The sequence below is a fragment of the Myotis yumanensis genome, unplaced genomic scaffold (assembly GCF_028538775.1).
Source record: "Myotis yumanensis isolate MYYU_CA2020_CCGP unplaced genomic scaffold, mMyoYum1.0.hap1 SCAF_7, whole genome shotgun sequence".
NCBI lineage: Eukaryota > Metazoa > Chordata > Mammalia > Chiroptera > Vespertilionidae > Myotis > Myotis yumanensis.
Genome location: NW_027223758.1, coordinates 254,374 through 280,278, shown reverse-complemented (window position 1 = coordinate 280,278; position 25,905 = coordinate 254,374). Strand labels below are relative to the sequence as shown.

The 25,905-nt window shown below is 57.0% G+C and overlaps 1 pseudogene; it reads left to right on the top strand.

The window, feature by feature from the left end:
* The first annotated feature begins 219 nt into the window (after positions 1-219).
* On the top strand, positions 220-1,936 carry LOC139014292 (aly/REF export factor 2-like; annotated as a pseudogene).
* The last annotated feature ends 23,969 nt before the right edge of the window (positions 1,937-25,905 follow it).

Here is a 25,905-nt window from a genome sequence, read left to right as displayed (position 1 = left end):
TGGCTGTGGATTACAGAATTTGGGTGGACTGGCGCAGGGGCCGAGGAGCCCGTCCCGCCCTCTGCTGGTCGAGAAGCGTCAATGCAATCCCCCCTCCTGCAACCTCCTGTGGGGCAAGCACAGACAGGTGACTGGACTTCCCCATTTGTGGCTAGACCTGAGGCGGGAAGGACGTGCAGGGGGCATTGTCTTTGAGAAGGCAGGGGCCGAAGGGTGTTCATGGATGGCGACGGACTGTTCAAAGTGAGGAGTGTCCGTGCAGGACTGCGGCTGGACATGCACAGTTGCTCGTGTGCGCGCGCAGCGCGCGCGCGCGCGCGCGCGCGCACACACACTCCCACACCCACACCCACACCCACACACCTATCCCGCCCGCCTTCCCCGGCGTCCCCCCCTGCCCCGCGTCTCCCCGCCACACACACACACACACACACACACACACACACGGGAGCACAAGGTCCGCTAACAAGATATCTGCAGAGTGAGGCACGCCTAGGAGATTTTCCGTGGCTTTGTTTCATTTTGGCCCGTCCTGGGCCCACCTGAGCCCGTATGTATTGTCCCCTCTTCAACCGACAAAAAACGGCAATGCTGTCCCGCAAGGCGTGGGGAAGGAGCCCTGCTCCGTGGGCACCTGCCCAGTCTCCCAAGTACTCCCCAAGCCCCGTGAATCCCTAGGGCGAGCCAGTGGCGCCCTCTCCTGGTTCTGGATCCCCAATGCAGGCCTCCTCCCCTAAACTTGATGGCCAACCGGTGACGTTTTCAGTCCAGGGGGCGGCTGATTGGTCGAGCGGGCGGCTGATTTGGCTCCTCCCACCAGCTCTTTTGCTATAAAAGAAAGCAGGGCCTTCTTTCCAGAGCTTCTCAGCCCTAGGTTTGTGGTCGTGGTCGTCGTCCTCGTTCTCCAAGGGAGGAGCTTTCAGGAGAGAGGTCTCGCCAAGACCCGGTCCCGGGATTTAGAAGCCGCTAGAGCACCTGGCTAGAGCCTGGCTGGGCTGCTGATCTACTGAACGCTGTCTCAGTGTCATTTCCTCTTCACCGACTCGTCCACACCCTTGGGAACCCCTGGGCCTGGCCCCAGCATCTGGTGCCCGCACAGGAACAGCTCCAGCGCCGCGCGGGAAGTGAAGGACCGGCGTGCCTCCGCAGGGGCTCCATCGGAGGCCGTTTTGGGGCCCGCCATCGCCAACAAAATCCACATGTCACTGGACGACATCATTCGCCTGGACCGGAGCCAGCGGGGAGGCCATGGCCTGGGCCGCGGCTGCGGCGGGGGTGGGGGCGGGGGCAGGGACCGAGGCCAGGACCGAGGCTGGGCAGGCTCCCAGGGAGGCGGCGGTGGTGGAGCGCAAGCCCCAGCCCCCCAGAGCTGGGGCGGCGGGCCTTTCAGGAACAGGGCGGCCCTTGGCCGAGGCAGGAACCGGCCGGCGCCCTACAGCAGGCCGAGACAGCTTCCTGATGACGGGCAACACGACCGCTTCCACAGGGCCTTTGGCAGGGAAGCAGGCCTGATGACCGGGGGAAGCTGCTGTTGTCTAACCTGGACTTCGGAGTGTCCGACGTGGACATCCAGCAGCTGTTTGCAGAGGTCGGGCCTCTGAAGAAGGCGGCTGTCCATTACGACCACTCTGACCGCAGCCTGGGAACAGCCCACGTGCACTTTGAGCGCAAGGCAGACGCCCTGGAAGCCAGGAAGCAGTACAATGGCGTCCCTTTGGATGGCCGTCCCCTCCACATCCAGATCCTCAACTCGCAGAGAGACACGCAGCCCAGGCCGGTACCGAGTGTCAACGGAGGCTGGGTGACTACAAACCGAGGATCTGAAGGCTTTGGCGGCGGCACTCAGGGCCGCGCCCGCGGAGGCAACCTGCGTATAGGCAGCCGCACTGGCCGCCATTCAAAGCGACACATCTCGGCGGAGGAGTTGGACGCCTAGCTGTACGCTTAAACTCGCTGAGGGGCAGCAAAAAGTTGGACGCCCAGAAGGACGCTTACAATCCGATGAGGGAAACCGAGGAGTTGGACGCCCTGCTGGACGCTTACGACAAGGTGATGGACACCAAGGCTTTGGACGCCCATTTTGACGCTTAGGACACGATGATGGACACCAGCTAAAGCACCCCCAAGTCAGTGCGTGCATGGTGGAGCTAGGTCTGGAGGTCGTCTCGCGCTGCTTCCCGAGGGCGGGCCGACGGGGACCTGTTGCCAATTGTGGAATTGTTTCTCCTGCTTTGAAATGGGATTTAAAACTCATGTAAAGGTTTTTTCTTTAACGTTTATTTTATTAAAAAATTCTGAAAAAGACCTGTGTTGTACCTAGTCATTTAGGGGATACATTTTACTGGTTGCTGGTGCGGAGGAGCCGGCGTTTTCAACTTGGCCATAATAAGCAGAAATGGGTGTAGAGAAAACAAGCAAACATACAAACAAACTAACAAAAAAAACCCACAAAAACCCAAAAAACTACTTCCCTCAAAAAAAAATCAGAAAAGCAAAACACAAACAAACAAAACAAAAAAACAAAACAAACCTCAAAACAAAACAAAAAACCTCCTTAGAAAACACGTTGATCCAGCCTTTCAACGTTCTGACGCTTTGGCAAGCCCAGATGGCCAGGCCCGAACTTGGTCTCTGGGTGGGGTCCTGGCCATCCATCCACCGAGGGAGGCGGGTGGAGCGGGGTGGAAGGGCGGCCGACCAGATGGCCAGGCCCGGACCTAGTCTTTGGCTGTTGATAACAGAGATTTGGTTGACTGGGGCCAGGGCGGGGCCGGAGCCAAAGAGCTGCTCCCGCCCTCTGCTGGTCGAGAAGCGCCAATGCAAGCCACCCTCCTGCAGCTGGAGCCAGGTGCCTGGACTTGACCCAAGTGGGAAAGGACAAGCAGGGGGCACGCTGTCTGCAAGAAGGCAGGGCCTGAAGGGTGCTCATGGATGCCGACGGACCATTCAGATCAAGAAGTATCCGTGCGTGACTGTGGATTTACACACACAGACGCTCACACCCACCCCCAGAAGCACACCCACACCCACACACACACGCACACACCTCCCCTTCCCCCCCCCCATACACACACACACACACCACCACCACCAGCACCACCACCACCACCACCAACAACAACAACAACAACAAAAACAACCACAACCACGCAAAGGTAGCAATCCACCTTTGTGTTGTAGAAAGTACACTTGTACAATGTTTTGTACTTGTATTTTGTGCTATTAAAACGGGGAAGTTAAAACGTGGGATTAGGGGTGGTGGGGAGAGGGTAAAAGAGAGGGATTGACCTCTGGCGTTTCAAAATGGCGGCTAACTGGTTTGGCTCCGTGGACAGAGCATCGGCCTGCAGACTAAAGGGCCCCAGGTTCGATTCCAGTCAAGGGCATATACCTCGGTTGTGGGGGGCATATCCCCAGTAGGAGGTGTGCAGGAGGCAGCTGATGATTGAGGTTTCTCTATCTTTGAGGTTTTTAAGTCTCTATCCCTCTTCCTTCCACACTGTAAAAAAAATCAATAAGATATATTTTAAAAACAAAATGGCGGCAGCCAATTACTGGAGCCAAAATGGCGGGAAGTATGCCAGGGTCACCCCCATTCATGCACGGGACAGTGCATGAGCACTACGTTAGAGATCCACATCATGCACCGCATCCACCTGCCAGGTGGCGAGATCTTCCACAACTTCAAAGAGCTCTCCAGTGTGGTCCAGGAGATTGGCAAACCGGTGATCGGGAGCAGCAGCAGCAAGAACATGGGACTGAGGAAAGCCAGGGCCATGGCTGGGAGAGCCCTGCCCAGCCCAGCGTCGGGGAGTCCAGGGCTGCAGCTTCGGAGGAGCAGCATGTTCCATTTCTTCTAGCTGTGGACGTGGGCTCGAGAGATCAGAATTACACACCCTCCCCCCCGAACCTGCAGGATGTGTTTCTATGTTGTGGAAACCATTAGTGTTTAGTGTTAACTTACCTACCTTCATCTTCGCCAGGCGCCTCCCTGGAGTCTTTGCCCTGTTTGAGGAGCACCACTTCGGGTTCCTCTGGCTGTCGGCAAAATACTTCATCCTGTTTGGCAGAGTCCAGAACACCTTCCAGAATGTGGAGGCACCGTCCCCGCAGGCCTTCCTGGAGATGCCCTTGAACATTCAGTCCGGACCCCCTGGGAGGAGCAGCTTGCATTCACTTTGAAGATTTGACCTTCTGACTTGGTTTAAAAAAACAAACCAAAAACAAACAAACAAACAAACAAACAAAAAAACAACCCTCCTTTAAAATTAAAACAAAACAAAACAGATCTTGTTAAAAAAAAAAAAACAACTGCCAAAACGCAAACACACACACACACACACACACACACACACACACACTAAAATAAAATAAAATAAAATAAAATAAAATAAAATAAAATAAAATAAAATAAAATAAAATAAACCTTCCTTAGAAATGACATTGATCCAGCCTTTCAATGCTTTTAGACACTTCGGCAAGCCCATGTGGCCCGGCCCGAACTTGGTCTGTGGACAGGGGCCTGACCATTCATCCAGAGAGGGAGCTGGACCAGAGGGCCCAGCCCAAGCAAGGTGTAAGAGCCCGTCCTGCTCTCTGCTGGTCGAGTAGCGCTAATGCAGGTCACCCTCGTGCAGCCACCTCTGGGGAAGGCAGAAACAGGTGCCTGGACTTGACCTGAGGGGGGAAGGACAATCAGGGGGCGCGCCGTCTACGAGAAGTCAGGGGCTGAAGGGCGCTCATGGATGCCAACGGACCATTCAGATTCAGAAGTGTCCGTGCGTGACTGTGGAAGTAAACTCACAGACAAGCAAACACCTCACTCAAACCCTGCTCCCAAGGGCCCCACAGACACAGGGACTAGTCATGCCCTCCCTCGGTAGGGCTAAGCTGTTTGACTGCAGACAGATGGCATTCTCTCCCTAGGCCTCCACTCTTCACCCTGTTCAGAAGGAAACCCTCGCCCTGGCCCTCAACTTCTTCAACTGCAGCTTCCGGTCTTCCTGATGACTGACCCGTTCATGCAAATCAATTTCACCTGCCTCAGCCTCAGTTTCCTCTTCCAGAGATGGAGTAATGTAACCTGCAAGGTGTCCCTGCTCCCACCACACTGGAAGCCCTTAGGTGCCATTGGCACCTGGGTGTCCCCCCCACCCCCAAGGGAGGGGCCAAACCTTAAGCTGCTTTCTTTTGGGAGATGCCTCCAGGGATATGCCTATAGGGGTTTGGGGGTGTGGGGTGGGGAGTGGGGGGGGGGGACATTTCACAGAAATGCAGTAAACACAAACACGCACACACGCAACTGGGGTACATCTACACACAGTGGAATACTACGCTGCGGTAAAAAAAAAAAGTAGGAAGAAAACGGAAGGAATTCTTGCCAGCATGGATGGAACTGGAGAGCATTATGCTAAGTGAAATTAGCCAGTCAGAGAAAAATGAATAGCACATGATCTCACTCATTTGAGGAATATAGAGAACAACATAGACTGACGAACAGGGACAGATCCATACACATCTATACCAGCACTCTCTGATGGGGCTGTTTGAATGCTGGTGGCCTCTGGTGTCCTGGGCACAGAGCTAAGATACAAAAGCATACAAGTTTTATTCACATCCACCTCAGCCTCTGCCTCCCATGACCTCCAAGGCCCCGCTACGTTCGGTGTGTTTGCGTCTCCGGTCTCCCCCTCCCCCTCCCTTCGAATGCCAATGGGACCGACGTTTGCAACGGTTCGTTGCCGAGAGATAGAATCAATTAAAATGCATGAAGAGAAATGAGCGCAGAAATAAGAAAAAAGAACATAAATTAAAATAACCCCCCCACCCCCAACACTCTTCACGGTCCCGGGTCGGAGGAGCCTGTCCAAGAGGCGCCGGTCAAGTACCCGGGCATGGCAGCCACGTTCAGGAGAACCTTTCCTTGAGATGCGCCACCTGCCCCACCCTAAAGTTGGCGTCACCGAAATGGTGACGCTTCATTCCTGGGAGCGACTGATTGGTGGGTCTCTCTGGCTCCTCCCACCACGCGCTGGGGCTATAATATAAAAGAAGGGCGGCAGCGCCGCGTAGGGTGTATCATTCGCAGACCTTCTCAGCCCTGGGCGCGACTGAACGCTCTCCGTCCACACCTTTGGGAATCCCTGGGCCTGGCCCCCAGCATCTGGTGCCCGCTCAGGAACAGCTCCGGCGCCACGCGGGAATTGAAGGGCCGGTCTGCTTACCGCACGGGCTGGACCAGAGGTCAATTCCGGCCCCGCCATGGCCGACAAAATCAACATGTCTCTGGACGACATCATTACGCTGAACCGGAGCCAGCGGGGCGGCGGCGGCCGCGGCGGGGGCAAGGACCTAGGCCGGGACAGAGGCCTGGCTGGCTCCCAGGGAGGCCGCAGTAGTGGAGCGCAAACCGCCGCACCAGTGAGCCAGGGCGGCGGGCCCTTCCGCAACCGGGCCGCCCTCGGCCGAGTCAGGAACTGGCCGGCGCCCTACAGCAGGACGAGACAGCTTCCGGACCAGTGGCAACACGACCGCTTCTGCAAGGGCGCCGGCCTGGTGACCGGGGGAAAGCTGCTTCTGTCCAACCTGGCCTTCGGACTGTCCAACGCGGAAGTGCAGCAGCTGTTTTTGGAGTTTGGGCCTCGGAAGAAGGCTGGTGTCCACTATGACCGCTCTGGCCGCAGCCTGGGAACAGCCAACGTGCACTTTGAGCGCAAGGCAGACGCCCTGGAAGCCATGAAACAGTACAACGGCGTCCCTTTGGATGGCCGTGCCCTCAACATCCAGCTCGTCACCTTACAGATACACACGCAGCGCAGGCCGGTACAGAGTGTAAACAGAGGCGGGGTGACTACACACCGAGGATCTGGAGGCTTTGGCGGCAGCACGCGGGGTCGCGCACGCGGAGGCAGCCGGGATACAGGGAGGCGCACCAGACGCAATTCAAAGCAACAGGTCGGTGCGGAGGAATTGGACGCCCAGCTGGACACTTACAACGCGATGAGGGCCACCAAAAAGTTGGACGCCCAGCTGAGCACTGGCAGGGGGATGAGAGGCACCGAGGAATTGGACGCCCAGCTGACCGCTTACAACGTGATGAGGGCCACCAAAATGTTGGATGCCCAGCTGAGCACTGGCAGCGAGATGAGGGTCACCGAGGAATTGGACGCCCAGCTGGCCGATTACAACGCGATGAGGGCCACAAAAATGTTGGACGCCCAGCTGAGCACTGGCAGGGGGATGAGAGGCACCGAGGAATTGGACGCCCAGCTGGCCGATTACAACGCGATGAGGGGCACCAAAAAGTTGGATGCCCAGCTGAGCACTGGCAGCGAGATGAGAGTCACCGAGGAATTGGACGCCCAGCTGGCCGATTACAACGCGATGAGGGCCACAAAAATGTTGGACGCCCAGGTGATCACTGGCAGTGGGTTGAGGGGCACCAAAATGTTGTATACCCAGCTGAGCACTGGCAGCGGGATGGGGGACACGGAGGAGTTGGACGCCCAGCTGGACGCTTACAATGTGATGAGGGGCACAAAAATGTTGGACGCCCAGGTGAGCACTGGCAGCAGGATGAGGGGCACCAAAATGTTGGATGCCCAGCTGAGCACTGGCAGCGGGATGAGGGGAACCGAGGAGTTGGACGCCCAGAAGGATGCTTACAACTCCATGAGGGAAACAGAGGAGTTGGACGACCTGCTGGATGCTTATGACACGATGATGGACACCGAGGAGTTGGACGCCCAGAAGGAGGCTTACAACTCAATGAGGGAAACCGAGGAGTTGGACGCCCTGCTGGACGCTTACGACACGGTGATGGACACCAAGGCTTTGGACGCCCATCTCGGCGCTTACCACGCGATGATGGCCACCAGCTAAAGCACCCCCAAGTCAGTGCGTGCGTGGTGGAGCTAGGTCTGGAGGTCGTCTCCCGCTGCTTCCCGAGGGCGGGCTGACGGGGACCTGTGGCCAATTGTGGAATTGTTTCTCCTGCTTTGAAATGGGATTTAAAACTCATGTAAAGTTTTTTTCTTTAACGTTTATTTTATTAAAAATTCTGAAAAAGACCTGTGTTGTACCTAGTCATTTAGGGGATACATTTTACTGGTTGCTGGTGCGGAGGAGCCGGCGTTTTCACCTTGGCCATAATAACCAGAAATGGGTGTAGAGAAAACAAGAAACAAACAAACAAACAAAAAAACCCCACGAAAACCCAAAAAACTACTCCCCTCAAAAAAAAATCAGAAAATCAAAACACAAACAAACAACACAAACAAACAAACCAAACCTCAAAAGAAACCAAAAAAAACCTTAGAAAACATGTTGATCCAGCCTTTCAACGTTCTGACGCTTTGGCAAGCCCAGATGGCCAGGCCTGAACTAGGTCTCTGGGCGGGGTACTGGCCATCCATCCACAGAGGGAGGGGGACGGAGGGGGGGTGGAAAGGCGGCAGACCAGATGGCCAGGCCTGGACCTACTCTTTGGCTGTGGATAACAGAGATTGGAATGACTGGGGCCAGGGTGGGGCAGGAGCCAAAGAGCTGCTCCTGCCATCTGCTGGTCGAGAAGCACCAATGCAAGCCATCATCCTGCAGCTGGAGCCAGGTGCCTGGACTTGACCCAAGCAGGAAAGGACAAGCAGGGGGCACGATGTCTGCAAGAAGGCAGGGGCTGAAGGTTGTTCATTGATGCCTACGGACAATTCAGATCAAGAAGTGTCCAGGGGTGACTGCGGATGTACACACACCGACGAGCGCACGCGATCTGGCATACAGACACACACCAACACCAACAACAACACAAAGATATTAATCCATCTTTGTGTAGTAAAATGTATACTTGTACAATGTTATGTAGTTGAATTTTGTGCTGATAAAACAGGGAAGTTAAAACGCTGAATTTCGGGGGCGGGGAGAGGGTAATAGAGAGGGGTTAACCTTTGGGGTTTCAAAGTGGCGGTTAAGTGGTTTGGCTCCATGGTCAGAGCATCAGCCTGCGGACTAAAGAGTCCCAGGTTCGATTCCGGTCAAGGGCATATCCCTCTGTTGTGGGCATATGCCCAGTAGAAGGGCTGGGTGCAGGAGGCAGCTGATTGAGATTTCTCTTTCTTTGAGGTTTTTAATTCTCTATCCTTCTCCCGTACACTCTTCAAAAAGCAATCAATGAAAGATATTTAAAAACAAAATGGAGGCTGCCAAGTGACTGGAGCCAAAATGGCAGGAAGTGTGCCAGGGTCACCCACATCACGGGCCAGTGCATGAACACTAAGTTAGAGATCCACCTCGTGCGCGCCGCATCCACCTGCCAGATGGCGGGCTCTTCCGCACCTTCAAAGAGCTCTCCCGTGTGGTCCAGGACATTGACAAGCAAGTGATGCGGGAGCAGCAGCAGCACCAAGAACATGGGACTGAGGAAAGCCAGGGCCACGGCTGGCATATTGGGTTGACTGGGGCAGGGGCCTGGGCCAAAGGGCTAAAATACAAAGCCATACACATTTTACTCACATCCACCTCAGCCTCTGCCTCCCATGACCTGCAAGGGCCGCTACGTTCGGTGTGCTTGCGTCTCCGGTCTTCCCCTCCCCGCTCCCTCACACCACTCCCCCTCCCTTCCAATGCAAATGGGACCGAGGTTTGCAAGGTTTCATTGCCGAGAGATAGAATCGATTGCAATGAATGAAGAGAATTGAGCACAGAAAGCAGAAAAAACAAAGCAAAACAACACCAACCAACCAACAAACAAACAAGAAATAGCATAAAGTAAAATAAAAACCCCCGAGCACACTTCACGGGTCTCGGGGCGGAGGAGCCTGCCCAAGAGGCGGCGCCGGTCAAGCACCCCAGGCATCGATCTCAGCCAGGTTCAGGAGAACCTTTCCTTGAGATGCGCCAACCTGCCCCACCCTACAGTCGGCGCCGCCCAAACGGTGAGGCGTCATTCCTCGGAGCGGCTGATTGGTGGGTCTGTCTCTCTGGCTCCTCCCACTTTTACACGCTGGGGCTATAAAAGAAAACAGGGTTCCTCTTGGCAGAGCTTTGTCAGCCCTAGGCTTGTGGTCGCGGTCGTCGTCGTCGTCGTCGTCGTCGTCCATCCTCGTTCTCCCAGGGAGCTTTCAGGGAGAGATCTCGCGGAGACCCGGCTTGGACCCCACCGGAGGCAGAAGAGAAGCTGGCCCTTCCCAAGATCATGAAGAGAAAGAAACGGCCTCCCGAGCCCCCGCAGGAGGCCTTCAAAAGGCCTCGCAGCGGCCTGCGTGCGCACTTGGCGGAGGGTCTGCAAGAGTTCTATGCACTGGGCAAGAGGAGCGGAGAGCAACCTGACCCGTCTTCCTCGCGGGCCCTGGCAAGCTCAAGCAACCCCAAAGGCCCCCAGGCACGCCCCGTTTTCAAACCATGGCTGGATACGCGCCCCCGCCCCCGTGAGGGCCAAGGTCCAGTGAAAAGTCAAGTCACACCCCCAAAACCAGATGGAAGTTCATGCCAAGGGCCTCCACCTCCATCCCAGGACAAGCTGCCTTCTCCCGGGAAGGTCAAGTTGGTGCCATCGGGTGTTCCACCCATGGACCGCAAGCCGCCGCCGGCTCGAGGCCGGCCTCGCAGGCCACAGTCTCAGGCATCAGGTCGGGCTGCCGAAGCCACTGCAACCCTGCCAACCGCCGTATGTTTGGCAGGTCCTGGCAGCTCAGCTCAGCCAATGTCCACCAACTCAGCCGGACCAGGTTTCAACAACCCTGCCCGGCCCAGTGTCCCTCGGCCTCCTGCGTCTAGGCCTGAGGTGCACACAACACCATCCTGTGCTTCCCGGAAGCGGGAGCCTGTTCACTCTGCTGTGAGCCAGCCCCGGGCCCCGCCCAGGCCTCACAACCACACTGCACTTCAGCATTTCACCCGCCAACCAATTCTACGGAGGACCCCTGGGGTTCCGGGGCCAGTAATGTCAACACCCATCACAGATGGGCAGAGGCCAGAACGAGAGGCCATGAGGAGGAAGGCTCAACGAGAGCGTGACAACGCTGCCAGATTGGGGAGAAGTCGTCAGCACTTCACTGAGAGGGAAAAAGACATGGCGATTGCTCGGTACTATGGCTATGCAATGTAGGAGATGATGGGAGTGCTGGCGCCCCTTTCTTTCGGCACCGGCTGTTTTTCCATAGACAGGGAGCTCCACAGATAGATAATAGTTTGGCACATAGACATGACTTTCAGAATCTTGATAGATTTTATCACTCAACAAAACTGAACAAATGTGGGAAATGGGTCGTCCGACCTGGGTATAGGGGCAAAAGACCAATGGAACGGTCTAGCAGCTGGTTCCCTCCGCAGATTCCCTGGGGATAGCTGGCGCTCTCGCAGACGCACAAAAGACGCCCTTTTATCCATCCGGTAAAGCGAATCATTAGAGGTCTTGGGGCAGAAAGGACCTCAACCTCGTCTCCAACTTTCTTTCAGTGGGTCAGAAGCCCGGCTCGCTGGCGTGGAGCCGGGCGTGGAATGCGAGTGTCTAGCGGTCCACTTTTGGTAAGCAGAACTGGCGCTGCGGGGTGAACCCAACGCCTGCTGAAGGCGCCCCTTGCCGACGCTCATCAGACCCCAGAAAAGGTGTTGGTTGATAGCGACAGCAGGACGGGGGTCATGGAAGTCAGAATCCGCTAAGGAGTGTGCAACAACTCACCTGCGGAATCAACTAGCCCTGGAAACGGATGGCGCGGTGCCGCGGGCCCATACCCGGCTGTAGTTCTTCCAAGGAGAACCTGGAAGGCCAAAGTGGAGAAGGCTTCCATGAGAACAGCAGTTGAACCTGGGTCAGTGGGTCCCGAGAGATGGGCGAGCGCCGTTCCCAGGGGACCGGCAATGGCCTCCGTTGCCCTCAGCCGATCCGAAGGGAGTCGGGTTCAGATCCCCGAATCCAGAGTGGCGGAGACGGGCACCGCGAGGCGTCCAGCGGGGTAACGCGACCGACCTGGGAGAAGCAGGCCGAGGACCCAGGGAGAGTTCTTTTTTTTTTTTTTTTTTTTTTTTTTTTTGTGAAGGGCAGGGCGCCAAGGAATGGGTTCGCCCCGAGAGAGGGTCCGGTGCCTTGGAAAGCATTGCGGTTCCGGCGACGTCCGGTGAGCGCCCGCTGGCCCTTGGACAAAAATACCCAGGGAGAGTGTGTGAATCTCGCGCCGGACCATACCCATATCCTCCGGGGGTGGGGTGGTGTGGGGAGGGGTGGGATGGGGGTTCGAGGCGGCGCCACGTGGTGGAGGCGAGGCCTTGATGGCACAGCGTGCCCCCGGGAAACGGGAGGGGTCTCCAGCGGGGCCCTAGGGCAAGGACACTGGCGTGGGGTGCGTGGGGAGAGTGGGAGGACTGGGTGCGTGGCTGGGGGTGAGGGGGAGAGTCGCCCAGATGGCCGAAGAGCCTGTCCCGCCCTCTGCTGGCCGAGAAGCGCCAATGCAAGCCACCCTCCTGCAGCCAGAGCCAGGTGCCTCAACTTGACCAGAGCAGGGAAGGACAAGCAGGGGCCACGCTGTCTGCAAGAAGGCAGGGCCTAAAGGGTGCTCATGGATGCCGACGGACCATTCAGATCAAGAAGTGTCCGCGGGTGACTGCGGATTTACACACACCGACGCGCACACGTGATCTGGCGCGCGCGCGCAGCGCGCGCGCACACACACACACACACACACACACACACACACCAACAACAACACAAAGATATTAATCCATCTTTGTGTAGTAAAATGTATACTTGTACAATGTTATGTAGTTGTATTTTGTGCTGATAAAACGGGGAAGTTAAAACGCTGGATTTCGGGTGGCGGGGAGAGGGTAATAGAGAGGGGTTAACCTTTGGGGTTTCAAAGTGGCGGTTAAGTGGTTTGGCTCCATGGTCAGAGCATCAGCCTGCGGCCTAACAGTCCCAGGTTCGATTCCGGTCAAGGGCATATCCCTCTGTTGTGGGCATATGCCCAGTAGAAGGGCTGGGTGCAGGAGGCAGCTGATTGAGATTTCTCTATCTTTGAGGTTTTTAATTCTCTATCCTTCTCCCTTCCACTCTTTAAAAAACAATCAATAAAAGATATTTAAAAACAAAATGGAGGCTGCCAAGTGACTGGAGCCAAAATGGCGGGAAGTATGCCAGGGTCACCCACATCACGGGCCAGTGCACGAACACTAAGTTAGAGATCCACCTCGTGCGCGCCGCATCCACCTGCCAGATGGCGGGCTCTTCCGCACCTTCAAAGAGCTCTCCCGTGTGGTCCAGGACATTGACAAGCAAGTGATGCGGGAGCAGCAGCAGCACCAAGAACATGGGACTGAGGAAAGCCAGGGCCACGGCTGGCATATTGGGTTGACTGGGGCAGGGGCCTGGGCCAAAGGGCTAAAATACAAAGCCATACACATTTTACTCACATCCACCTCAGCCTCTGCCTCCCATGACCTGCAAGGGCCGCTACGTTCGGTGTGCTTGCGTCTCCGGTCTTCCCCTCCCCGCTCCCTCACACCACTCCCCCTCCCTTCCAATGCAAATGGGACCGAGGTTTGCAAGGTTTCATTGCCGAGAGATAGAATCGATTGCAATGAATGAAGAGAATTGAGCACAGAAAGCAGAAAAAACAAAGCAAAACAACACCAACCAACCAACAAACAAACAAGAAATAGCATAAAGTAAAATAAAAACCCCCGAGCACACTTCACGGGTCTCGGGGCGGAGGAGCCTGCCCAAGAGGCGGCGCCGGTCAAGCACCCCAGGCATCGATCTCAGCCAGGTTCAGGAGAACCTTTCCTTGAGATGCGCCAACCTGCCCCACCCTACAGTCGGCGCCGCCCAAACGGTGAGGCGTCATTCCTCGGAGCGGCTGATTGGTGGGTCTGTCTCTCTGGCTCCTCCCACTTTTACACGCTGGGGCTATAAAAGAAAACAGGGTTCCTCTTGGCAGAGCTTTGTCAGCCCTAGGCTTGTGGTCGCGGTCGTCGTCGTCGTCGTCGTCGTCGTCCATCCTCGTTCTCCCAGGGAGCTTTCAGGGAGAGATCTCGCGGAGACCCGGCTTGGACCCCACCGGAGGCAGAAGAGAAGCTGGCCCTTCCCAAGATCATGAAGAGAAAGAAACGGCCTCCCGAGCCCCCGCAGGAGGCCTTCAAAAGGCCTCGCAGCGGCCTGCGTGCGCACTTGGCGGAGGGTCTGCAAGAGTTCTATGCACTGGGCAAGAGGAGCGGAGAGCAACCTGACCCGTCTTCCTCGCGGGCCCTGGCAAGCTCAAGCAACCCCAAAGGCCCCCAGGCACGCCCCGTTTTCAAACCATGGCTGGATACGCGCCCCCGCCCCCGTGAGGGCCAAGGTCCAGTGAAAAGTCAAGTCACACCCCCAAAACCAGATGGAAGTTCATGCCAAGGGCCTCCACCTCCATCCCAGGACAAGCTGCCTTCTCCCGGGAAGGTCAAGTTGGTGCCATCGGGTGTTCCACCCATGGACCGCAAGCCGCCGCCGGCTCGAGGCCGGCCTCGCAGGCCACAGTCTCAGGCATCAGGTCGGGCTGCCGAAGCCACTGCAACCCTGCCAACCGCCGTATGTTTGGCAGGTCCTGGCAGCTCAGCTCAGCCAATGTCCATCAACTCAGCCGGACCAGGTTTCAACAACCCTGCCCGGCCCAGTGTCCCTCGGCCTCCTGCGTCTAGGCCTGAGGCGCACACAACACCATCCTGTGCTTCCCGGAAGCGGGAGCCTGTTCACTCTGCTGTGAGCCAGCCCCGGGCCCCGCCCAGGCCTCACAACCACACTGCACTTCAGCATTTCACCCGCCAACCAATTCTACGGAGGACCCCTGGGGTTCCGGGGCCAGTAATGTCAACACCCATCACAGATGGGCAGAGGCCAGAACGAGAGGCCATGAGGAGGAAGGCTCAACGAGAGCGTGACAACGCTGCCAGATTGGGGAGAAGTCGTCAGCACTTCACTGAGAGGGAAAAAGACATGGCGATTGCTCGGTACTATGGCTATGCAATGTAGGAGATGATGGGAGTGCTGGCGCCCCTTTCTTTCGGCACCGGCTGTTTTTCCATAGACAGGGAGCTCCACAGATAGATAATAGTTTGGCACATAGACATGACTTTCAGAATCTTGATAGATTTTATCACTCAACAAAACTGAACAAATGTGGGAAATGGGTCGTCCGACCTGGGTATAGGGGCAAAAGACCAATGGAACGGTCTAGCAGCTGGTTCCCTCCGCAGATTCCCTGGGGATAGCTGGCGCTCTCGCAGACGCACAAAAGACGCCCTTTTATCCATCCGGTAAAGCGAATCATTAGAGGTCTTGGGGCAGAAAGGACCTCAACCTCGTCTCCAACTTTCTTTCAGTGGGTCAGAAGCCCGGCTCGCTGGCGTGGAGCCGGGCGTGGAATGCGAGTGTCTAGCGGTCCACTTTTGGTAAGCAGAACTGGCGCTGCGGGGTGAACCCAACGCCTGCTGAAGGCGCCCCTTGCCGACGCTCATCAGACCCCAGAAAAGGTGTTGGTTGATAGCGACAGCAGGACGGGGGTCATGGAAGTCAGAATCCGCTAAGGAGTGTGCAACAACTCACCTGCGGAATCAACTAGCCCTGGAAACGGATGGCGCGGTGCCGCGGGCCCATACCCGGCTGTAGTTCTTCCAAGGAGAACCTGGAAGGCCAAAGTGGAGAAGGCTTCCATGAGAACAGCAGTTGAACCTGGGTCAGTGGGTCCCGAGAGATGGGCGAGCGCCGTTCCCAGGGGACCGGCAATGGCCTCCGTTGCCCTCAGCCGATCCGAAGGGAGTCGGGTTCAGATCCCCGAATCCAGAGTGGCGGAGACGGGCACCGCGAGGCGTCCAGCGGGGTAACGCGACCGACCTGGGAGAAGCAGGCCGAGGACCCAGGGAGAGTTCTTTTTTTTTTTTTTTTTTTTTTTTTTTTGTGAAGGGCAGGGCGCCAAGGAATGGGTTCGCCCCGAGAGAGGGTCCGGTGCCTTGGAAAGCATTGCGGTTCCGGCGACGTCCGGTGAGCGCCCGCTGGCCCTTGGACAAAAATACCCAGGGAGAGTGTGTGAATCTCGCGCCGGACCATACCCATATCCTCCGGGGGTGGGGTGGTGTGGGGAGGGGTGGGATGGGGGTTCGAGGCGGCGCCACGTGGTGGAGGCGAGGCCTTGATGGCACAGCGTGCCCCCGGGAAACGGGAGGGGTCTCCAGCGGGGCCCTAGGGCAAGGACACTGGCGTGGGGTGCGTGGGGAGAGTGGGAGGACTGGGTGCGTGGCTGGGGGTGAGGGGGAGAGTCGCCCAGATGGCCGAAGAGCCTGTCCCGCCCTCTGCTGGCCGAGAAGCGCCAATGCAAGCCACCCTCCTGCAGCCAGAGCCAGGTGCCTCAACTTGACCAGAGCAGGGAAGGACAAGCAGGGGCCACGCTGTCTGCAAGAAGGCAGGGCCTAAAGGGTGCTCATGGATGCCGACGGACCATTCAGATCAAGAAGTGTCCGCGGGTGACTGCGGATTTACACACACCGACGCGCACACGTGATCTGGCGCGCGCGCAGCGCGCGCGCGCACACACACACACACACACACACACACACCAACAACAACACAAAGATATTAATCCATCTTTGTGTAGTAAAATGTATACTTGTACAATGTTATGTAGTTGTATTTTGTGCTGATAAAACGGGGAAGTTAAAACGCTGGATTTCGGGTGGCGGGGAGAGGGTAATAGAGAGGGGTTAACCTTTGGGGTTTCAAAGTGGCGGTTAAGTGGTTTGGCTCCATGGTCAGAGCATCAGCCTGCGGCCTAACAGTCCCAGGTTCGATTCCGGTCAAGGGCATATCCCTCTGTTGTGGGCATATGCCCAGTAGAAGGGCTGGGTGCAGGAGGCAGCTGATTGAGATTTCTCTATCTTTGAGGTTTTTAATTCTCTATCCTTCTCCCTTCCACTCTTTAAAAAACAATCAATAAAAGATATTTAAAAACAAAATGGAGGCTGCCAAGTGACTGGAGCCAAAATGGCGGGAAGTATGCCAGGGTCACCCACATCACGGGCCAGTGCACGAACACTAAGTTAGAGATCCACCTCGTGCGCGCCGCATCCACCTGCCAGATGGCGGGCTCTTCCGCACCTTCAAAGAGCTCTCCCGTGTGGTCCAGGACATTGACAAGCAAGTGATGCGGGAGCAGCAGCAGCACCAAGAACATGGGACTGAGGAAAGCCAGGGCCACGGCTGGCATATTGGGTTGACTGGGGCAGGGGCCTGGGCCAAAGGGCTAAAATACAAAGCCATACACATTTTACTCACATCCACCTCAGCCTCTGCCTCCCATGACCTGCAAGGGCCGCTACGTTCGGTGTGCTTGCGTCTCCGGTCTTCCCCTCCCCGCTCCCTCACACCACTCCCCCTCCCTTCCAATGCAAATGGGACCGAGGTTTGCAAGGTTTCATTGCCGAGAGATAGAATCGATTGCAATGAATGAAGAGAATTGAGCACAGAAAGCAGAAAAAACAAAGCAAAACAACACCAACCAACCAACAAACAAACAAGAAATAGCATAAAGTAAAATAAAAACCCCCGAGCACACTTCACGGGTCTCGGGGCGGAGGAGCCTGCCCAAGAGGCGGCGCCGGTCAAGCACCCCAGGCATCGATCTCAGCCAGGTTCAGGAGAACCTTTCCTTGAGATGCGCCAACCTGCCCCACCCTACAGTCGGCGCCGCCCAAACGGTGAGGCGTCATTCCTCGGAGCGGCTGATTGGTGGGTCTGTCTCTCTGGCTCCTCCCACTTTTACACGCTGGGGCTATAAAAGAAAACAGGGTTCCTCTTGGCAGAGCTTTGTCAGCCCTAGGCTTGTGGTCGCGGTCGTCGTCGTCGTCGTCGTCGTCGTCGTCCATCCTCGTTCTCCCAGGGAGCTTTCAGGGAGAGATCTCGCGGAGACCCGGCTTGGACCCCACCGGAGGCAGAAGAGAAGCTGGCCCTTCCCAAGATCATGAAGAGAAAGAAACGGCCTCCCGAGCCCCCGCAGGAGGCCTTCAAAAGGCCTCGCAGCGGCCTGCGTGCGCACTTGGCGGAGGGTCTGCAAGAGTTCTATGCACTGGGCAAGAGGAGCGGAGAGCAACCTGACCCGTCTTCCTCGCGGGCCCTGGCAAGCTCAAGCAACCCCAAAGGCCCCCAGGCACGCCCCGTTTTCAAACCATGGCTGGATACGCGCCCCCGCCCCCGTGAGGGCCAAGGTCCAGTGAAAAGTCAAGTCACACCCCCAAAACCAGATGGAAGTTCATGCCAAGGGCCTCCACCTCCATCCCAGGACAAGCTGCCTTCTCCCGGGAAGGTCAAGTTGGTGCCATCGGGTGTTCCACCCATGGACCGCAAGCCGCCGCCGGCTCGAGGCCGGCCTCGCAGGCCACAGTCTCAGGCATCAGGTCGGGCTGCCGAAGCCACTGCAACCCTGCCAACCGCCGTATGTTTGGCAGGTCCTGGCAGCTCAGCTCAGCCAATGTCCATCAACTCAGCCGGACCAGGTTTCAACAACCCTGCCCGGCCCAGTGTCCCTCGGCCTCCTGCGTCTAGGCCTGAGGCGCACACAACACCATCCTGTGCTTCCCGGAAGCGGGAGCCTGTTCACTCTGCTGTGAGCCAGCCCCGGGCCCCGCCCAGGCCTCACAACCACACTGCACTTCAGCATTTCACCCGCCAACCAATTCTACGGAGGACCCCTGGGGTTCCGGGGCCAGTAATGTCAACACCCATCACAGATGGGCAGAGGCCAGAACGAGAGGCCATGAGGAGGAAGGCTCAACGAGAGCGTGACAACGCTGCCAGATTGGGGAGAAGTCGTCAGCACTTCACTGAGAGGGAAAAAGACATGGCGATTGCTCGGTACTATGGCTATGCAATGTAGGAGATGATGGGAGTGCTGGCGCCCCTTTCTTTCGGCACCGGCTGTTTTTCCATAGACAGGGAGCTCCACAGATAGATAATAGTTTGGCACATAGACATGACTTTCAGAATCTTGATAGATTTTATCACTCAACAAAACTGAACAAATGTGGGAAATGGGTCGTCCGACCTGGGTATAGGGGCAAAAGACCAATGGAACGGTCTAGCAGCTGGTTCCCTCCGCAGATTCCCTGGGGATAGCTGGCGCTCTCGCAGACGCACAAAAGACGCCCTTTTATCCATCCGGTAAAGCGAATCATTAGAGGTCTTGGGGCAGAAAGGACCTCAACCTCGTCTCCAACTTTCTTTCAGTGGGTCAGAAGCCCGGCTCGCTGGCGTGGAGCCGGGCGTGGAATGCGAGTGTCTAGCGGTCCACTTTTGGTAAGCAGAACTGGCGCTGCGGGGTGAACCCAACGCCTGCTGAAGGCGCCCCTTGCCGACGCTCATCAGACCCCAGAAAAGGTGTTGGTTGATAGCGACAGCAGGACGGGGGTCATGGAAGTCAGAATCCGCTAAGGAGTGTGCAACAACTCACCTGCGGAATCAACTAGCCCTGGAAACGGATGGCGCGGTGCCGCGGGCCCATACCCGGCTGTAGTTCTTCCAAGGAGAACCTGGAAGGCCAAAGTGGAGAAGGCTTCCATGAGAACAGCAGTTGAACCTGGGTCAGTGGGTCCCGAGAGATGGGCGAGCGCCGTTCCCAGGGGACCGGCAATGGCCTCCGTTGCCCTCAGCCGATCCGAAGGGAGTCGGGTTCAGATCCCCGAATCCAGAGTGGCGGAGACGGGCACCGCGAGGCGTCCAGCGGGGTAACGCGACCGACCTGGGAGAAGCAGGCCGAGGACCCAGGGAGAGTTCTTTTTTTTTTTTTTTTTTTTTTTTTTTTTTTTTGTGAAGGGCAGGGCGCCAAGGAATGGGTTCGCCCCGAGAGAGGGTCCGGTGCCTTGGAAAGCATTGCGGTTCCGGCGACGTCCGGTGAGCGCCCGCTGGCCCTTGGACAAAAATACCCAGGGAGAGTGTGTGAATCTCGCGCCGGACCATACCCATATCCTCCGGGGGTGGGGTGGTGTGGGGAGGGGTGGGATGGGGGTTCGAGGCGGCGCCACGTGGTGGAGGCGAGGCCTTGATGGCACAGCGTGCCCCCGGGAAACGGGAGGGGTCTCCAGCGGGGCCCTAGGGCAAGGACACTGGCGTGGGGTGCGTGGGGAGAGTGGGAGGACTGGGTGCGTGGCTGGGGGTGAGGGGGAGAGTCGCCCAGATGGCCGAAGAGCCTGTCCCGCCCTCTGCTGGCCGAGAAGCGCCAATGCAAGCCACCCTCCTGCAGCCAGAGCCAGGTGCCTCAACTTGACCAGAGCAGGGAAGGACAAGCAGGGGCCACGCTGTCTGCAAGAAGGCAGGGCCTAAAGGGTGCTCATGGATGCCGACGGACCATTCAGATCAAGAAGTGTCCGCGGGTGACTGCGGATTTACACACACCGACGCGCACACGTGATCTGGCGCACGCGCGCGCGCGCGCGCGCGCGCACACACACACACACACACACACACACACACACCAACAACAACACAAAGATATTAATCCATCTTTGTGTAGTAAAATGTATACTTGTACAATGTTATGTAGTTGTATTTTGTGCTGATAAAACGGGGAAGTTAAAACGCTGGATTTCGGGTGGCGGGGAGAGGGTAATAGAGAGGGGTTAACCTTTGGGGTTTCAAAGTGGCGGTTAAGTGGTTTGGCTCCATGGTCAGAGCATCAGCCTGCGGCCTAACAGTCCCAGGTTCGATTCCGGTCAAGGGCATATCCCTCTGTTGTGGGCATATGCCCAGTAGAAGGGCTGGGTGCAGGAGGCAGCTGATTGAGATTTCTCTATCTTTGAGGTTTTTAATTCTCTATCCTTCTCCCTTCCACTCTTTAAAAAACAATCAATAAAAGATATTTAAAAACAAAATGGAGGCTGCCAAGTGACTGGAGCCAAAATGGCGGGAAGTATGCCAGGGTCACCCACATCACGGGCCAGTGCACGAACACTAAGTTAGAGATCCACCTCGTGCGCGCCGCATCCACCTGCCAGATGGCGGGCTCTTCCGCACCTTCAAAGAGCTCTCCCGTGTGGTCCAGGACATTGACAAGCAAGTGATGCGGGAGCAGCAGCAGCACCAAGAACATGGGACTGAGGAAAGCCAGGGCCACGGCTGGCATATTGGGTTGACTGGGGCAGGGGCCTGGGCCAAAGGGCTAAAATACAAAGCCATACACATTTTACTCACATCCACCTCAGCCTCTGCCTCCCATGACCTGCAAGGGCCGCTACGTTCGGTGTGCTTGCGTCTCCGGTCTTCCCCTCCCCGCTCCCTCACACCACTCCCCCTCCCTTCCAATGCAAATGGGACCGAGGTTTGCAAGGTTTCATTGCCGAGAGATAGAATCGATTGCAATGAATGAAGAGAATTGAGCACAGAAAGCAGAAAAAACAAAGCAAAACAACACCAACCAACCAACAAACAAACAAGAAATAGCATAAAGTAAAATAAAAACCCCCGAGCACACTTCACGGGTCTCGGGGCGGAGGAGCCTGCCCAAGAGGCGGCGCCGGTCAAGCACCCCAGGCATCGATCTCAGCCAGGTTCAGGAGAACCTTTCCTTGAGATGCGCCAACCTGCCCCACCCTACAGTCGGCGCCGCCCAAACGGTGAGGCGTCATTCCTCGGAGCGGCTGATTGGTGGGTCTGTCTCTCTGGCTCCTCCCACTTTTACACGCTGGGGCTATAAAAGAAAACAGGGTTCCTCTTGGCAGAGCTTTGTCAGCCCTAGGCTTGTGGTCGCGGTCGTCGTCGTCGTCGTCGTCGTCGTCGTCCATCCTCGTTCTCCCAGGGAGCTTTCAGGGAGAGATCTCGCGGAGACCCGGCTTGGACCCCACCGGAGGCAGAAGAGAAGCTGGCCCTTCCCAAGATCATGAAGAGAAAGAAACGGCCTCCCGAGCCCCCGCAGGAGGCCTTCAAAAGGCCTCGCAGCGGCCTGCGTGCGCACTTGGCGGAGGGTCTGCAAGAGTTCTATGCACTGGGCAAGAGGAGCGGAGAGCAACCTGACCCGTCTTCCTCGCGGGCCCTGGCAAGCTCAAGCAACCCCAAAGGCCCCCAGGCACGCCCCGTTTTCAAACCATGGCTGGATACGCGCCCCCCGCCCCCGTGAGGGCCAAGGTCCAGTGAAAAGTCAAGTCACACCCCCAAAACCAGATGGAAGTTCATGCCAAGGGCCTCCACCTCCATCCCAGGACAAGCTGCCTTCTCCCGGGAAGGTCAAGTTGGTGCCATCGGGTGTTCCACCCATGGACCGCAAGCCGCCGCCGGCTCGAGGCCGGCCTCGCAGGCCACAGTCTCAGGCATCAGGTCGGGCTGCCGAAGCCACTGCAACCCTGCCAACCGCCGTATGTTTGGCAGGTCCTGGCAGCTCAGCTCAGCCAATGTCCATCAACTCAGCCGGACCAGGTTTCAACAACCCTGCCCGGCCCAGTGTCCCTCGGCCTCCTGCGTCTAGGCCTGAGGCGCACACAACACCATCCTGTGCTTCCCGGAAGCGGGAGCCTGTTCACTCTGCTGTGAGCCAGCCCCGGGCCCCGCCCAGGCCTCACAACCACACTGCACTTCAGCATTTCACCCGCCAACCAATTCTACGGAGGACCCCTGGGGTTCCGGGGCCAGTAATGTCAACACCCATCACAGATGGGCAGAGGCCAGAACGAGAGGCCATGAGGAGGAAGGCTCAACGAGAGCGTGACAACGCTGCCAGATTGGGGAGAAGTCGTCAGCACTTCACTGAGAGGGAAAAAGACATGGCGATTGCTCGGTACTATGGCTATGCAATGTAGGAGATGATGGGAGTGCTGGCGCCCCTTTCTTTCGGCACCGGCTGTTTTTCCATAGACAGGGAGCTCCACAGATAGATAATAGTTTGGCACATAGACATGACTTTCAGAATCTTGATAGATTTTATCACTCAACAAAACTGAACAAATGTGGGAAATGGGTCGTCCGACCTGGGTATAGGGGCAAAAGACCAATGGAACGGTCTAGCAGCTGGTTCCCTCCGCAGATTCCCTGGGGATAGCTGGCGCTCTCGCAGACGCACAAAAGACGCCCTTTTATCCATCCGGTAAAGCGAATCATTAGAGGTCTTGGGGCAGAAAGGACCTCAACCTCGTCTCCAACTTTCTTTCAGTGGGTCAGAAGCCCGGCTCGCTGGCGTGGAGCCGGGCGTGGAATGCGAGTGTCTAGCGGTCCACTTTTGGTAAGCAGAACTGGCGCTGCGGGGTGAACCCAACGCCTGCTGAAGGCGCCCCTTGCCGACGCTCATCAGACCCCAGAAAAGGTGTTGGTTGATAGCGACAGCAGGACGGGGGTCATGGAAGTCAGAATCCGCTAAGGAGTGTGCAACAACTCACCTGCGGAATCAACTAGCCCTGGAAACGGATGGCGCGGTGCCGCGGGCCCATACCCGGCTGTAGTTCTTCCAAGGAGAACCTGGAAGGCCAAAGTGGAGAAGGCTTCCATGAGAACAGCAGTTGAACCTGGGTCAGTGGGTCCCGAGAGATGGGCGAGCGCCGTTCCCAGGGGACCGGCAATGGCCTCCGTTGCCCTCAGCCGATCCGAAGGGAGTCGGGTTCAGATCCCCGAATCCAGAGTGGCGGAGACGGGCACCGCGAGGCGTCCAGCGGGGTAACGCGACCGACCTGGGAGAAGCAGGCCGAGGACCCAGGGAGAGTTCTTTTTTTTTTTTTTTTTTTTTTTTTTTTTTTTTGTGAAGGGCAGGGCGCCAAGGAATGGGTTCGCCCCGAGAGAGGGTCCGGTGCCTTGGAAAGCATTGCGGTTCCGGCGACGTCCGGTGAGCGCCCGCTGGCCCTTGGACAAAAATACCCAGGGAGAGTGTGTGAATCTCGCGCCGGACCATACCCATATCCTCCGGGGGTGGGGTGGTGTGGGGAGGGGTGGGATGGGGGTTCGAGGCGGCGCCACGTGGTGGAGGCGAGGCCTTGATGGCACAGCGTGCCCCCGGGAAACGGGAGGGGTCTCCAGCGGGGCCCTAGGGCAAGGACACTGGCGTGGGGTGCGTGGGGAGAGTGGGAGGACTGGGTGCGTGGCTGGGGGTGAGGGGGAGAGTCGCCCAGATGGCCGAAGAGCCTGTCCCGCCCTCTGCTGGCCGAGAAGCGCCAATGCAAGCCACCCTCCTGCAGCCAGAGCCAGGTGCCTCAACTTGACCAGAGCAGGGAAGGACAAGCAGGGGCCACGCTGTCTGCAAGAAGGCAGGGCCTAAAGGGTGCTCATGGATGCCGACGGACCATTCAGATCAAGAAGTGTCCGCGGGTGACTGCGGATTTACACACACCGACGCGCACACGTGATCTGGCGCGCGCGCGCGCGCGCGCGCACACACACACACACACACACACACACAAACACACACCAACAACAACACAAAGATATTAATCCATCTTTGTGTAGTAAAATGTATACTTGTACAATGTTATGTAGTTGTATTTTGTGCTGATAAAACGGGGAAGTTAAAACGCTGGATTTCGGGTGGCGGGGAGAGGGTAATAGAGAGGGGTTAACCTTTGGGGTTTCAAAGTGGCGGTTAAGTGGTTTGGCTCCATGGTCAGAGCATCAGCCTGCGGCCTAACAGTCCCAGGTTCGATTCCGGTCAAGGGCATATCCCTCTGTTGTGGGCATATGCCCAGTAGAAGGGCTGGGTGCAGGAGGCAGCTGATTGAGATTTCTCTATCTTTGAGGTTTTTAATTCTCTATCCTTCTCCCTTCCACTCTTTAAAAAACAATCAATAAAAGATATTTAAAAACAAAATGGAGGCTGCCAAGTGACTGGAGCCAAAATGGCGGGAAGTATGCCAGGGTCACCCACATCACGGGCCAGTGCATGAACACTAAGTTAGAGATCCACCTCGTGCGCGCCGCATCCACCTGCCAGATGGCGGGCTCTTCCGCACCTTCAAAGAGCTCTCCCGTGTGGTCCAGGACATTGACAAGCAAGTGATGCGGGAGCAGCAGCAGCACCAAGAACATGGGACTGAGGAAAGCCAGGGCCACGGCTGGCATATTGGGTTGACTGGGGCAGGGGCCTGGGCCAAAGGGCTAAAATACAAAGCCATACACATTTTACTCACATCCACCTCAGCCTCTGCCTCCCATGACCTGCAAGGGCCGCTACGTTCGGTGTGCTTGCGTCTCCGGTCTTCCCCTCCCCGCTCCCTCACACCACTCCCCCTCCCTTCCAATGCAAATGGGACCGAGGTTTGCAAGGTTTCATTGCCGAGAGATAGAATCGATTGCAATGAATGAAGAGAATTGAGCACAGAAAGCAGAAAAAACAAAGCAAAACAACACCAACCAACCAACAAACAAACAAGAAATAGCATAAAGTAAAATAAAAACCCCCGAGCACACTTCACGGGTCTCGGGGCGGAGGAGCCTGCCCAAGAGGCGGCGCCGGTCAAGCACCCCAGGCATCGATCTCAGCCAGGTTCAGGAGAACCTTTCCTTGAGATGCGCCAACCTGCCCCACCCTACAGTCGGCGCCGCCCAAACGGTGAGGCGTCATTCCTCGGAGCGGCTGATTGGTGGGTCTGTCTCTCTGGCTCCTCCCACTTTTACACGCTGGGGCTATAAAAGAAAACAGGGTTCCTCTTGGCAGAGCTTTGTCAGCCCTAGGCTTGTGGTCGCGGTCGTCGTCGTCGTCGTCGTCGTCGTCGTCCATCCTCGTTCTCCCAGGGAGCTTTCAGGGAGAGATCTCGCGGAGACCCGGCTTGGACCCCACCGGAGGCAGAAGAGAAGCTGGCCCTTCCCAAGATCATGAAGAGAAAGAAACGGCCTCCCGAGCCCCCGCAGGAGGCCTTCAAAAGGCCTCGCAGCGGCCTGCGTGCGCACTTGGCGGAGGGTCTGCAAGAGTTCTATGCACTGGGCAAGAGGAG